Raw genomic sequence first — 12707 nt, 5'->3', positions numbered from 1 at the left:
AAAAGAATAAATTCTTTTACCTGGAGTTTGATATCATATAATTAATAAATCAATTTCAAATATCCTGAGCTTGCTTCTCTCGGTTCCGCGTCGATTGTGTCCACAGATCAGCAACCTGTCAATAGCCTGAGAAATCGGCTACCAACGTGATAAAAACTTTGACACATGTTTCTTATGAACAGATGTTGTAAGTGTTGCTTTTGGTAAATTTTCAATCATTTTCATCAAAACATTTCACTGACTTCTAGATATTATAATATATTACACTATAACAACGCCGTCAGAACTTGAACTCGGAACTAGAGGTAGTTTGTTTCTGTAGAGCATATTCTACGCTTCCAGCCACCATATGAGACATTGTTTACATAAGTCTACTGAGAAACACATTGACAATCACTAATCACGTCCGACAGTTTGTCTAAGAGGACCTTTTTTTTTGTCTTTCAATTTTACAGGGATCTCAAAATGACTATAGATGGCTCTCAACAAAACCAAATTGAATTTCTGAAGTGTGTTACTGTGGTAACGTTCACAGAGGTGATACGTGTCGTGGCAGATTGGATGTGAGACTTTGATGTCTTCGTTAACTTTGTCTACCAGATCTTGTCTCTCGGAATTTTCCTGGACGCATTGGACATCTTCCTCCTCATCCAGCGATATCCCAATCACACCATGATCTTTTCGTCGCATTGCTGCTAGCCGGGAGAAAAAGCTCTGAACTTGGCTCTTTGTCAGCCACTGTTCTCTAGTGAACAAACCTGCATTTGATTCATTTTTCGCATTTCGCATGTCCAATGCAACTTGGACGGGGTCTGCCTTTCGCCCAGTTCTTTCTACAATTGTAAACCGTGCCGTTAGGAATTCTTTTACCTTCTCTGAAAATCTAACGCTGCCTCTTGGTTTGCTTACGGCCCATCCTGTTAGTAGACACTAGTGGGGCGAAGTATCCCCGGGAGAAGTGAGTGGCGTACTGGAATCTAACGAACAGCTCGAGCACTCGATACCAGCGGTATCTATCGACGAGAACTTTTAAAGGGCCCAGTCCCTTTAGATTGCATCATACTGGCTTAATCTGCTGACTGTATGCTTTCCAACGTCCAGGTACAGCTCTAGCTGCGAAAACGTTTCGAACACTTCAACACATCCAAGCACAGAGTATTCAAACAATGGCGTTGTACTCTCTGTTTCCTTCCTGCCCTTTGAACGACGCTTGACCACACATTTTTCAGGAGGATCATAAAACCCTTGAGATTCTATGGTTTGAAGGGACGTTTGACGTGCTTGATATAAATTACGTCATATGGAATGTACTTCCCTTCACAGATGCTATAACATTTCCAAACTCTCAGTCCGGTATCTCCATATTCGAAGTTCCGGAAGCTACTAAAATGCTCAATCTTATTTATACAGAAGTGTTCTTTGATTCGTCGACTATGCTCACTGTAGCTGTTGTTCCCTTCACTGGGCGTTGCGTCAATGCATCTCTCATGTCCACGGCAGTTAGAACATCGTGCCCTTCGTTGCAGTAAGCAGGAATAGAGGACTTCATTGAACAGAGGATACGATAGCAAATGTCTTTACCAGATTTCGGCTCCGAGTAGTGATAACTATGAACTTCAACCCCAACTACTTTTGCGAAATCTCTCACAGCGGTTACTAGAGAGCTGTTGGGATAGCAACCGGTTTCATTTGACCTCAGATGGACTTTCTGCAGCAAAAGATTCTTGACTTTCAGCTGCTTTAGAAGATCTTCGAGAATTGACGTAACTACATACCAGTCCTGAGTACACTGATCAAAGAGGTGAGCGTACGAGATGACTTCCGTCGTGTTAGACTAGCTTCGAGACATAACGCTACTGATGTGCCAACTTAACCCTCTTTTTCCGTACTAGTCACTTTGCTTCTCTCTATATAGCGCAGCTGCAGAAACTTCATGGCCCAATCTATAACAAAAAGACATGAAGTCTGGTCAAGCTTTGCGATAAGATCTTGCTTTGCACATTCCTGATTCACGGATCTCACAATGTGAGCTTTCCACGGGACGATAGCCTCCGAAGATTTCTGGATGTCGTATAACCAGTCACTTTTTTAGTCCTCGCTATAAAAACTTAAGGTTTTGTTATCCTTAACAATCTGTTGCATCTTCTGCAAAACGGAAGTAATCTCGTCGCATTTAGGGCAGAGAAGAGTATGTTAAAGTGAGCATTGTTTCTGGAAATCTGGATCCTTTGGATCGCTGAGACCTAACTTACGACAGTGGTCGGGACATTCGCTCTCATCTTCCTGGCAGTGACTCTGAAACTGGATTTTGAAGTACCTCTTACCCTCGCTGGGGGCTCTCCGCAGTTCGCCTGCCACGTTCTTGGCGAGCCCAATCTGATCAAGCTCGTCCACTATTCGGAGGAGTTGCGCGAACCCCGCCGACCCGTCAGCTGCTGTGTTATCCAAGCCGCTATAGGACTTCTATTGAGAGGCTTCCCTTACCTCGAGGATGCGAAATAGGGTTGAAGGGCTCAGTGATTCAAACTGTTCTTCTTCGGAGAATTGAAGGTAATGCTTGACCATTGTTGACCTTGTGACTTTGCGAATGACATTTGGCATTGTGATCTTCTCGCCGCTGCTGAGCCTCAGTTTCCTCGTTCTAAATGACACGTCTTGATAAAAGTACGGGCGGTTCGCGAAGTCTAAGAAATGGTCAAGCTTTATTGGTGGCAGTCGAACTCGATGACACAGGGACTTTTCGACCAAAGAACCTGGACCCCACTCTCTTGCATGAGCTCTAGCGCGTCTAATTTGCCACTCGCTTAAATTTTAGTATGGCTCGTGGATTTTCTGAAGTGTCTTCACTGGATATCGATACGTATATAGGCTTAGAATTTGCGTTTTCAAGGTACTCGTCATGGCGTTGCTTTAGGCCTGCATCAACGGTACAAGGCCTAAGTGGCTGGTCCCTTTATCTGGTGTAAAACAGGCCTGAAATAGCTGTTGTCCAGCCTTCGGCGCTATGATGTCACAAACGAGAGTACAAGTTTCAGTAGCCTTGTCAATGCAAACCTCTTTCTCGTGTTCTTTTGCCTATTCCCATGTACTTTTCAGCTTAAAAGTCAAGGGACTGACGCGGCTAGCACCGGTTACTACCGGGTTCGGTTTCTCCATGGCATCTGTAAACGCTGACATTGCTAACTCGCTGGTACTTTCAGGTGCCTCGTCGTCTCTAGAGCTCTGGCTTTTGGTCTCAGATCTGCATCCCAGAGTCCAATCAGCTGTAAAGGCATTTGCTTTCGGTCGAGGCGGCGTCGCGGCAGGCGTTGATGTGACTGTTGCAAGATTTAAAGCTGCCATTCGTTTGACGAGTCTGGGAGTTGAGAAAATCAAACAAAAATTTAAGTCCTCCTACCATGTGATTGACTGCGAAGTGTGTCCCCCACTGAAATCTTTGTGCGCATTGTTGCGAAAGTAGAATTTGTTGCTGACGAAGAATGAGTTCGTCAGCAATACGCACAAAAAATTCCGTTCTGTTCACTATCAACACCACCGCGTGCAATTGTATGGTACATTAATCAACCATTTTATTTTTTTAGGTCATCCAATACAAAGCCAAAACACTATTTGTCACTGTTTTCGAAAATGTTTCTCATTTTGGCCACGTACCTGTAAACATAACTTGCTTGCTGCATCAGCAATGTGGCGCAAAATGTTATAGTGTGTGGCCACGCCGAGAAAAACAATTTTGCTTGCATGCAACATTTCAATTGAACATTTTTCCCTTAAAAGTTCTTTAGGTGTCAATGCATATGATGGTCTGCTTTATTTATAGGATTAGTTAGCGTTATATCACCTATAAGGTTCGTCCTCTCGCTGGTTACTTTCTTCGGGACGTTGCCCTTGCAATAACGTCGTGTTCTCCGCGAGTTTGATCTTGTGCAGCTTGTAATAAGATACGCAGATTACTGAAAAGCACGAAATACAACAATAATGCAAAATGATAATAAGCAGAGCGATACTTATAGATAACAAATAAAAATTGTCGCACTATGATCACGTGACCCCGGGGTACTCTCTTAAATTTCGGATAGGGGGTGTGTTGCGGAGGTTGTTAAACTCTGACTCTATGTAGGGATAAAAGGGCGAAAATCGATGCCTCCTCGTTTTTATATCAATAACACAAAAGGGCTTTGTGTAAATGTATAAATGCCAAAAACAGAAGGAATGTTATCTTGCATCGGCGTAAACATTGGTGTCAAATTACTCTCCAAGTTTATTTATCTAGTATCTCGCCTTGCGTGTATGACATAAAAAAATGCTTTTGTAAACATGTAGATGTTAGAGATAAGGTAGGGCAGTAAAACCTAATGTGTTACGCATTTTTCGGTGCAGTTTCTGTGTTTCCCGACTATATACATAATTGACTAACGTTACGATTTTGTGGTGTTGGAAACTTAGGTTGTAGATTTCAAGTTTGCTTCAGAGCAATGTTACAAGTCGAAATGTGATTTAACTTATTACGTTGCACTAGCTGCTACATGGCCTCCATGTGGTATCACGGTACGTATCTTGGGACGAAATCACAGCAGTTGTTTTGTTTTATACTCACTAGCGTGCGGGCTTTGGCCCAATGTTAATCAAATTCCAAAATACTGAATTCTGATATTTGCTGCACCTCAATATATGCGTAGATATTATCTTAATTTAAACCCTGCTCCACATTTCAGGCAATACTTGGTTGGTAAGCTAGAATTTACATAAAAATCATACTTACGGGAGCCTGTTTGAACGAGTTCTGAAAAGATAGTGTTAATTTTCCCTTGACATATCGAGATGAACTGCATTTCTAGTATTTAGCTGCTTTTTCCGGCCGTTGTGCAAAAAAAAAAAAAAAAAGAGAAAAAAAAAAGCACTTGCATGCCATACTACACTTGCAAGTCTTCCAGAAAAAATAAAGGGCCAGCGGGTTCACCCGCAATGGTTAATGCGGACCTCTGTTATGCGCGATAGTTCAATCGTTCAGCTTTAAATTCCAAATTTTAGCACCCAAACTTCGACACATAGACTTACAAGCGGAGTTCTATGTCTGATTCTTGAGGAGAATGCAGCTGCAATCCAAAGTTTCAACAGGACATTAAGCGCGAAACATGGCTTTAGTTTTCGAGTTTAGTTCGCAACGAGTCAAAGAAGAGTATCGATAGATGCCGACCGCTTAAGTTTGGAGTTATTTGCTGGAGTTATAATAAAGTTCACCAGTTTGGGGAGCGAGGAATATCTGAAATCTCACATAAACCCAAGATGCGCCGAAGGTAAACTGTATTTATGACGAAATCTGTTCCAGTGGTTCGATTTTGGTGTAGGCTAAAAAATCGCGAATGCTCGTACATGTGCTGATTCAAACGGTCATAACTTTTGAAAAATCGAAAACGTACAGGAGTTTTTGCATATTTTTGCCTAGAAAGGTCTAAAATTGACGGCTGTGTAGGATAGAGTCGTCAACCAGGTCCCAAATCCCAAAACTTAACGTCTACATCAAGGTTATTTACGGCCAGCGGTCGATGGCGATTTCTAGTGGTCAGAATATGCTAAAATTCGCCTTTTCAAATATATTGAGAGGGAAAATTCTAACTTTCTTGGCAAACTAGAGAGATTTTTAAGCAATCTGATATGAATTATGTGGCTTACCTATGAGAATCAAATATTTTACAATGTTACAAAATATGCCTATTTTTCAATTTTCGAGACGTTGCAACGGTCCCTGAGGACTGGGAAATAATTATGGCGCCTAATGCAGTTAGAAAATTATTTCGAATCAAACCAAATCTAATTTAGTTCTTTCCTAGGTAAAGTCTTCTTTATGATAGAGTTTCAGGCAAAATTATTTTTGACGCGAAATTGACCGGTGGAAATAAGAGAGACAGCCTCTTCTCTTCTCTTCAGTGTCAATGACTGGTTGTCTAATACATTTAAAAATGTATTAGACAACCAGTCATTGACACTGAAGAGAACCACCTCTTTAGATCATTTCATACTAAAGGATTAACCAGAGGTCCAAAAGTTGTCCTTTTTACAATACACCAAAAATTGATTTAGTTGAAATCAGATTACAAGGGATATCTGTTTACCTCGAAGTTAACCAATCGTTAACCACTGACACTGAAGAGGAACACCGCTTAGATCATTCCATACCAAAGTATTAACTAGATGTCCAAAAATAGCCCTTTTTGCAATACACCAAAAATTGATTTAGTTGAAATTAGATTACAAGGGATATCTGTTTACCTCGAAGTCAACCAATCGTTAACCAAATTTAAGTTGACCCAAAGGAATTAAAGTGTAATCGATTCCATTGACGCTGTATGTCTTAATTTATTCGTGTACGTCCTTATTGTGAATGCACGCGAGCGCTTCCAACTTAGAAGGTTTGCTGTGTCAATTTTGAAACAACATTTGTGCTTAGACAGATGACTTGAGAATGGAAAATAACACTAACATCTCAAACCACGGATCAGAAAGCCACAACTTTCGCGCCAAACCTTTCGTTGTTGTGAACTGTGCCTTGAATGCGCCATTAATGCTTGTATCAATTCTGGGCAACACGTTGATTCTTGCCGCCATTATGAGGACTCCGTCGATTCGTTCTCCGTCAATGATTATGCTCGGTAGTCTTGCTGCTACCGACCTTCTGGTAGGTCTTATCGCTCAGCCGTTGTTTATTGCAGATGAGCTCATTATGAAGAACCATGTTCTTTACACTCTTTCCGCAATGATAGGATTCGCCTTATGTAGTATTTCTCTCACAACCATAACAGTTATTTGCATGGATCGTTTTATTGCACTGCAATATCACTTGCGATATGCAACTCTTGTGACCAATTCCAGAGTGATGTATTCTATAGTAGCGGTATGGTTGATTATCTTGATCTATTCAGGACTTCGCTTATGGGATAACGTTCTATTTCACCTACTTTCCGCGATATTTACCGGTGTTTACCTTGCCATATCCACGCTTTGTTACATTAAAATTTATCAAATCGTCCGACGCCATAGATTGCAGATCCACTCTCCAGAACAAGCCACAAAACGCCACATCATTCAGAATCGCATAGAAAAAATGCGATTAAAACAAAGCGCTTTGAACACGTTCGTTTTTTATATCTCCATGATTGCATGTTACTTTCCCTCGTATGTTTTGCTCTTTTTTTTTGGAATTTCCTATTCCACATGGAAAACTGAATGAACCATCTCGACTACCGTTGTTTTCATGAACTCGTCCCTAAATCCAATTCTGTTTTGCTGGCGTATTCGCCATCTTCGGGTTGCAGCTGTGAAGACGGCAAGATATATGTTATGCGCCACCACTGATTAATTTCAAAAACATTAACTTTTGTCAGACAATTTTGGCTTCTAAGTGTAGTGACAAGCTGCGTTTAAGCTGGCTCAATAGTGCCAAGAATCCAAATCTATATAAAAAATTGAATCAATCGGGGACATCGGAAAATTTTGTGAAATTAGTCAGGTTACGGCATCTGGGCAAGTTTTTGCCTTTCGTTTATACCCAAAACGCTTTCAAGATTTGAGAGTTCCCAAAGCCTATTGTAATGTCCATTACTAAGTAATTTTTTATTAACAAATAAACTGTAGAATTAAATTTCCTAAGTTAGTATTACGTTGTCTTTATCAAATCGATTATTTAGCAGTTTCTTTTAGTGTTAATACCTTATAGCTATTTTTTTTCCTATTTCCCTTGAAAAAACATTGCATTTGCATTTCAGAAATTTAGGTGGAAGACTTGAGACTTGATGTTTAGAGATGAAAATTCAAATTCTAAAAGAAATATGAATATATATAAGTATTAAAAACTCATGGCCGACTGAGTCCATTAACCGTTTAAGTAGTACAGAGGAGTTGCCGATCATTGCTTTTGATAGGTTATGACATGGTATACGTGTAATAATTGCATATCGACAGGACTAGTGGGTTTCCCCCCGAACCTGCAGGCACCTGTCTATAACTATGACCGGGATATAAAAATATTAGAGAAATGTGTCTCCTCATTCATGTGATGTCGGTGTTTTAAAATTTAAATCCCGCACGTGCGGTGTAGCATCTGTCTCCCACGAGAACGTCAATGACCTCTAAAGCACGATTTTCAAACTTTAATGACTTCCTTTCCTCTTGTTTCGTCGCCCTTTTGTCGGTATTATTATTATCAGTTTTATTATTGTTCGTGCTATACTATTATCGTTATCGTTAGCAACGACAGCTTTCATTGGCGTCTGTCCATATCAGTATCAAGTTTCTTACTCAGTGCGACAGCTGTTGTTACAAAGTGCGACAGCCCATCTTAATATAAAATGCGATGGCCCATTATTGGAAAGAGCGACATCTCTTTTATTATAGAGAGCAACGTAGTCAAGTAATTTTGGAAAATGCGAGGACACACCCCCTCAACTCATTCTAACATTTTCTTATCTCAGCGTGCCTTTGAAAGCTCATTCTATCGATAAATCAGTCATTTTTCTAATTTTAGTAGATACAAAGCACTCTATTCAAATTTGAAAACTTAAGAGCCTTCTGGTTCGTAATTTGACGACAGATAAACAAACAAATGCAGGCTGTAGAACAGCCCAAAAATAACTCATATTGCACTGACGAGTTTGGCTGCGAACAGTATTTAATGTCTTGTTCATCAAAAAGCCTTAAATTTGCTGTTAAATCACTCAATTTAGTCTCTTCACTTTGAATTAATGATGTAATCATGTGAAAAGCCACGTAAGAAGGACTCCCAAAGAGGAACTACATTGCCCATGACAGATTGGTAACGCTTGACGTTGAATAAGCTCAGCAGTTAAACGAATGTTTTGAGGAAGCCTTCAAACGTAGTTCCGTTCACTTCTTTGTCTGTGGAGGATATAATTCATCTGCTGTCTTTTTGCCTAAAAACCACGCAATTTGCTTACAACGGAGCCTACTATCTGTTTTTGGAACAGCTATGGTAGCCCAGGTATAGCCGTACCCCTCCCCCCCCCCGAAAGGTGAAACGCGAGCGTTCCGTTTCTCCTAAGGGGGGGAGGGTACGGCTACATGTAGATTACAGCTATGGGTTTGTCTGTCTCTGCTGTCTTTGTCAATCTGGAAGACGTGGAACAAAGGGCTTTAAGCGGGTGGCTTTAAAATAGTGGATGAAAGATGAGCAACATCAGCAGAGATAACAACGGATCGGCAGATCATGATTCCTTCAGTGAAGAACCTGGTAATTCTCAAACATTACTGGTAATCATAAACTGTGTTCTGAATGTTCCTTTGGTGTTCGTATCGCTCTGGTAATACTTTCTATTACAAAAACCCCCTCCATTTGTTCGTCTTCTTCAATGATCATGGTGTGCAGCCTCGCGCTTACTGACTTTCTCGTTGGACTGGTTGTACAGCCACTTTACATCGGGCAGCAACTCTCGAGAAAATCCAATTTACTTGCCCTCGAGGCAAGCGTAAGCCATTCTGTTTGTGGTTTTTCATTTTTGACGATAACAGCTATAAGTCTGGACCGTTTTCTCGCTCTTTATTATCATTTACGATATTTTACTGTGGTTACCAAATCCCGCATCATATGTACCGCTGCAATCATTTGGCTGTTCAGTTCCCCAAGCATGGCACTTTCTTTTTGGAATAAGCGTTTACATCGCACATTTGTTGGATTTATCGTCGTAATTTGTTTCATGGTATCCACCTTTTCGTATGTAGGTATATACTACATCGTTCGTAAACACCAAAGACAAATTCACATCCAGCAAAATATTGTAGAAGGCTTCAGAAGTTGAAATAAACATCGTGCGTTTGAAGAGAAGTGCTGTGAACACATTCTTGTTCGATATCGCTCTTATTCTGTGCTATTTCCCATTTTTTGTATTTATTACATTGACTGGAGTATTTGGGCAGAAATGGAAAGTGCTATGGAGCTTTTCAGCCAATGTAGTATTCATGAATTCATCTGTAAACCCATTTTTGCATTGTTGCCGTATTCGAGAGCTACGCACTGCAGTTTTGAACACACTGAGAAAGATGTTGTGTAGAAAAAGCGTCCAAAAGCTTTTGATATTTATCGCCTCTTAGAAAAACGCACTGCACAGGTTAAAAAAAGAAAGTAGGAAAATTTTAATAAGCTTGAATAAACACATCAACTGTTAAAATGTGAAAACTGAGGAAGTCCCTCGAAATCGTGCTTCACTGGCGCTGGAAAACTTTGATGTTTACATGGAGGATTTGTTCTGAGTTTTTTTCATTTATATATTTATTAGTTACTTTATGGAAAGAAACGAATGTCTCAGTGGGAAATCTGGCTTGCAGTCCTCCTTGAAAGGAAAAAAAAAAAAGAAGAGAAAAAGAAAAGGAAAGAAAAAAAAAATCACCCTCGCGTAAGCAGTCAAAGACAGATGAGGCAAACTTGTTTACCCAGTCTCATCGGAATGGTATAGAAAACGTCCAAAATACAGCCCAACCCGCTTGTTCGCTTTGTTTCAACGGCGATGAATCCAATTTCAGGCTAAAAGACTTTTTGACTTTCCGGGAGAGACGGGGGGTCTCGAAACTTGGGCCATTACTAGGATATAAGGGTTTGCGCCAAGGTTATTGGGCAAGAATTATCCATCTCAGACGGCAAGATAGACCGATGTTTTCAAACTAGGACTCGCAAAGCTATGTACGTGACTAATTCAGACCAATTAAATCGATAATTTTGGGCAAGGTTTTTAATTTTTCCTACTCTTATAACAGAAAGTATGAAAAGATAATTTGAGACGATTGATTTGCGCGACAAAATGAATTTCATGCACGCAGATTGAGCGATTCTCATCGTTTAATTAAAAAATTGCGAAATCTGTTCAACTTACTCGAACTTATCAAAATTAATAAGAATTGAGCTTTTATTCGGGACTTGTTAAAGTTAATCAGGAATAGTTAATTTATTACTGATATCGAAACACGATCAGATGTCGTTTAGCCAGTCATAATGACACCCTGCAAAGTCAATGTTTTCGCAGCTATTTCCACTTTTATTGTTATTTTTTTTCCACAACTTGTTCGTTGTTATTCCAGTAGTGTTACTTGAATATTAAATAGAGTTCAGTTAATTTATCACATGGGATAAGGTTGTATTTCATCTACTTTCCGCAACATTCACCGGTGTTTGTCATGTAATATCCACGCTTTGTTAGATCAAAATTTATCACATCGTCCAACGCCATCGATTGCAGATCGGCTCTCAAGAACAAGCTACATAAAGTCGCATTCAAAATTGCACTGCAAAAATGCGATTAAAACAAAACGCTTTGAGCATGTTTGTTTTTTTTAAATCTTCATGATCGCTTGTTACTTTCCCGCGTATATTTTACTGTTTGTTTTTGGAATTTCTTACATAGGCTGGACCGAGACCATCTCGTCCATCGTTATGTTTATGAACTCGTCCCTGAATCAAATTCTGTTTTGCTGGCGTATTCGCGACCTTCCAGTTACAATGCTGAAGATGACTGAAGGGATGTTGTGTACTCCATAGATTAAGATTAAAAGAGGCAACTTTTGTAAGACTGAACATTTGCAGCAACTTTCTGACACCTTACATTGACGACTGCATCGGCGCTACCTCCTCTACCAGAGAGCTCACTCAATTTATAACCACCGTCACTTCCTTTCACCCGGCTCTTAAATATACCTAGGAAATTTCCGACACCTCTTTGGCTTTTCTAGACATCAAAATTTCAATTGAAGGCAACGGTTTATGCACTAGTGGTTTTTACAATCCTACAGATTCACATAGTTACTTGTTGTATTCATCTCCGCATCCATCACACGTTAAGAACTCCATACCCTTTTTCATAGTTTCTCAGACTTCGTCGTCTATGTAGTGACGACTCCGATTTTTCCGAAAAATCAGAGGCAATGTGCCAGTTTTTCGATAAACGTGGTTATCCTGTTTCTGTCGTTCAAGCGGGCCACCACCGCGCCCAAAAAATTGATCGACAGTCAGCACTGCAAACGGCTGATAAAAGGAAAACACTGACCACATTCCATTCACTCACATTTCAGCGTCACAACCACGCGGTTAAATCTATCATTCTTTAAAACTTTAAATTACTGCAAAACGATTCAGAGACTGGCACTATCTTTTTGCTACCCCCACTAATTTAATTCAAACGTAACAAAAACATAGGCAACTTTTTGGTCAGAAGTTCATTTCAAACCAATGACCGATTTTCAACTTTCAAACGCGGTCGCTCACAATGCAATACTTGTCCTTTCATTCATAACGAAGAGAAAATATCGGGACCCAAGAGATCCATTAAGATCACTGATCACTTTACGTGTACCTCCGCCATTGTCGTTTACTGCGTAACTTGCACTTGTTGCAAGAAGTTATAGATTGGTGAAACAGAAAGACGACTAGGTGACTGATTCCGAGAACACCGCGACGTGGAAAGAAATGACAAGGACGCAAACCAGTCGCCAGACACTTTAATCTCCCTAATCATTCTAAACAACATATGGCAGTTTGCGGCCTTTCCTTACATCAAGGCAGTTCGGAAAGCCACAAAACACTAGAACAAAAATTTATCTTCCAAATCGGCACCCTTAATCGCCACGGCATCAACGAGTGCTTTTTACTTAAATAATTTATTCTTGTTTTCTCGTCACCATACTCCCACCAATAGCATAGCTCCACTTTCTGC

At 40.2% G+C, this 12707-nt stretch overlaps 2 pseudogenes; both read left to right on the top strand.

Annotated features, from left to right (window-relative positions):
- The first annotated feature begins 6287 nt into the window (after window positions 1–6287).
- Window positions 6288–7494, top strand: LOC149034568 (histamine H2 receptor-like; annotated as a pseudogene).
- Window positions 7495–8342: 848 nt separating this feature from the next.
- On the top strand, window positions 8343–12676 carry LOC149034567 (uncharacterized; annotated as a pseudogene).
- The last annotated feature ends 31 nt before the right edge of the window (window positions 12677–12707 follow it).

The sequence above is a fragment of the Pocillopora damicornis genome, chromosome 14, assembly GCF_964200805.1.
Source record: "Pocillopora damicornis chromosome 14, jaPocDami1.2, whole genome shotgun sequence".
Lineage (NCBI taxonomy): Eukaryota > Metazoa > Cnidaria > Anthozoa > Scleractinia > Pocilloporidae > Pocillopora > Pocillopora damicornis.
This window is presented reverse-complemented; position numbering and strand designations above follow the sequence as displayed.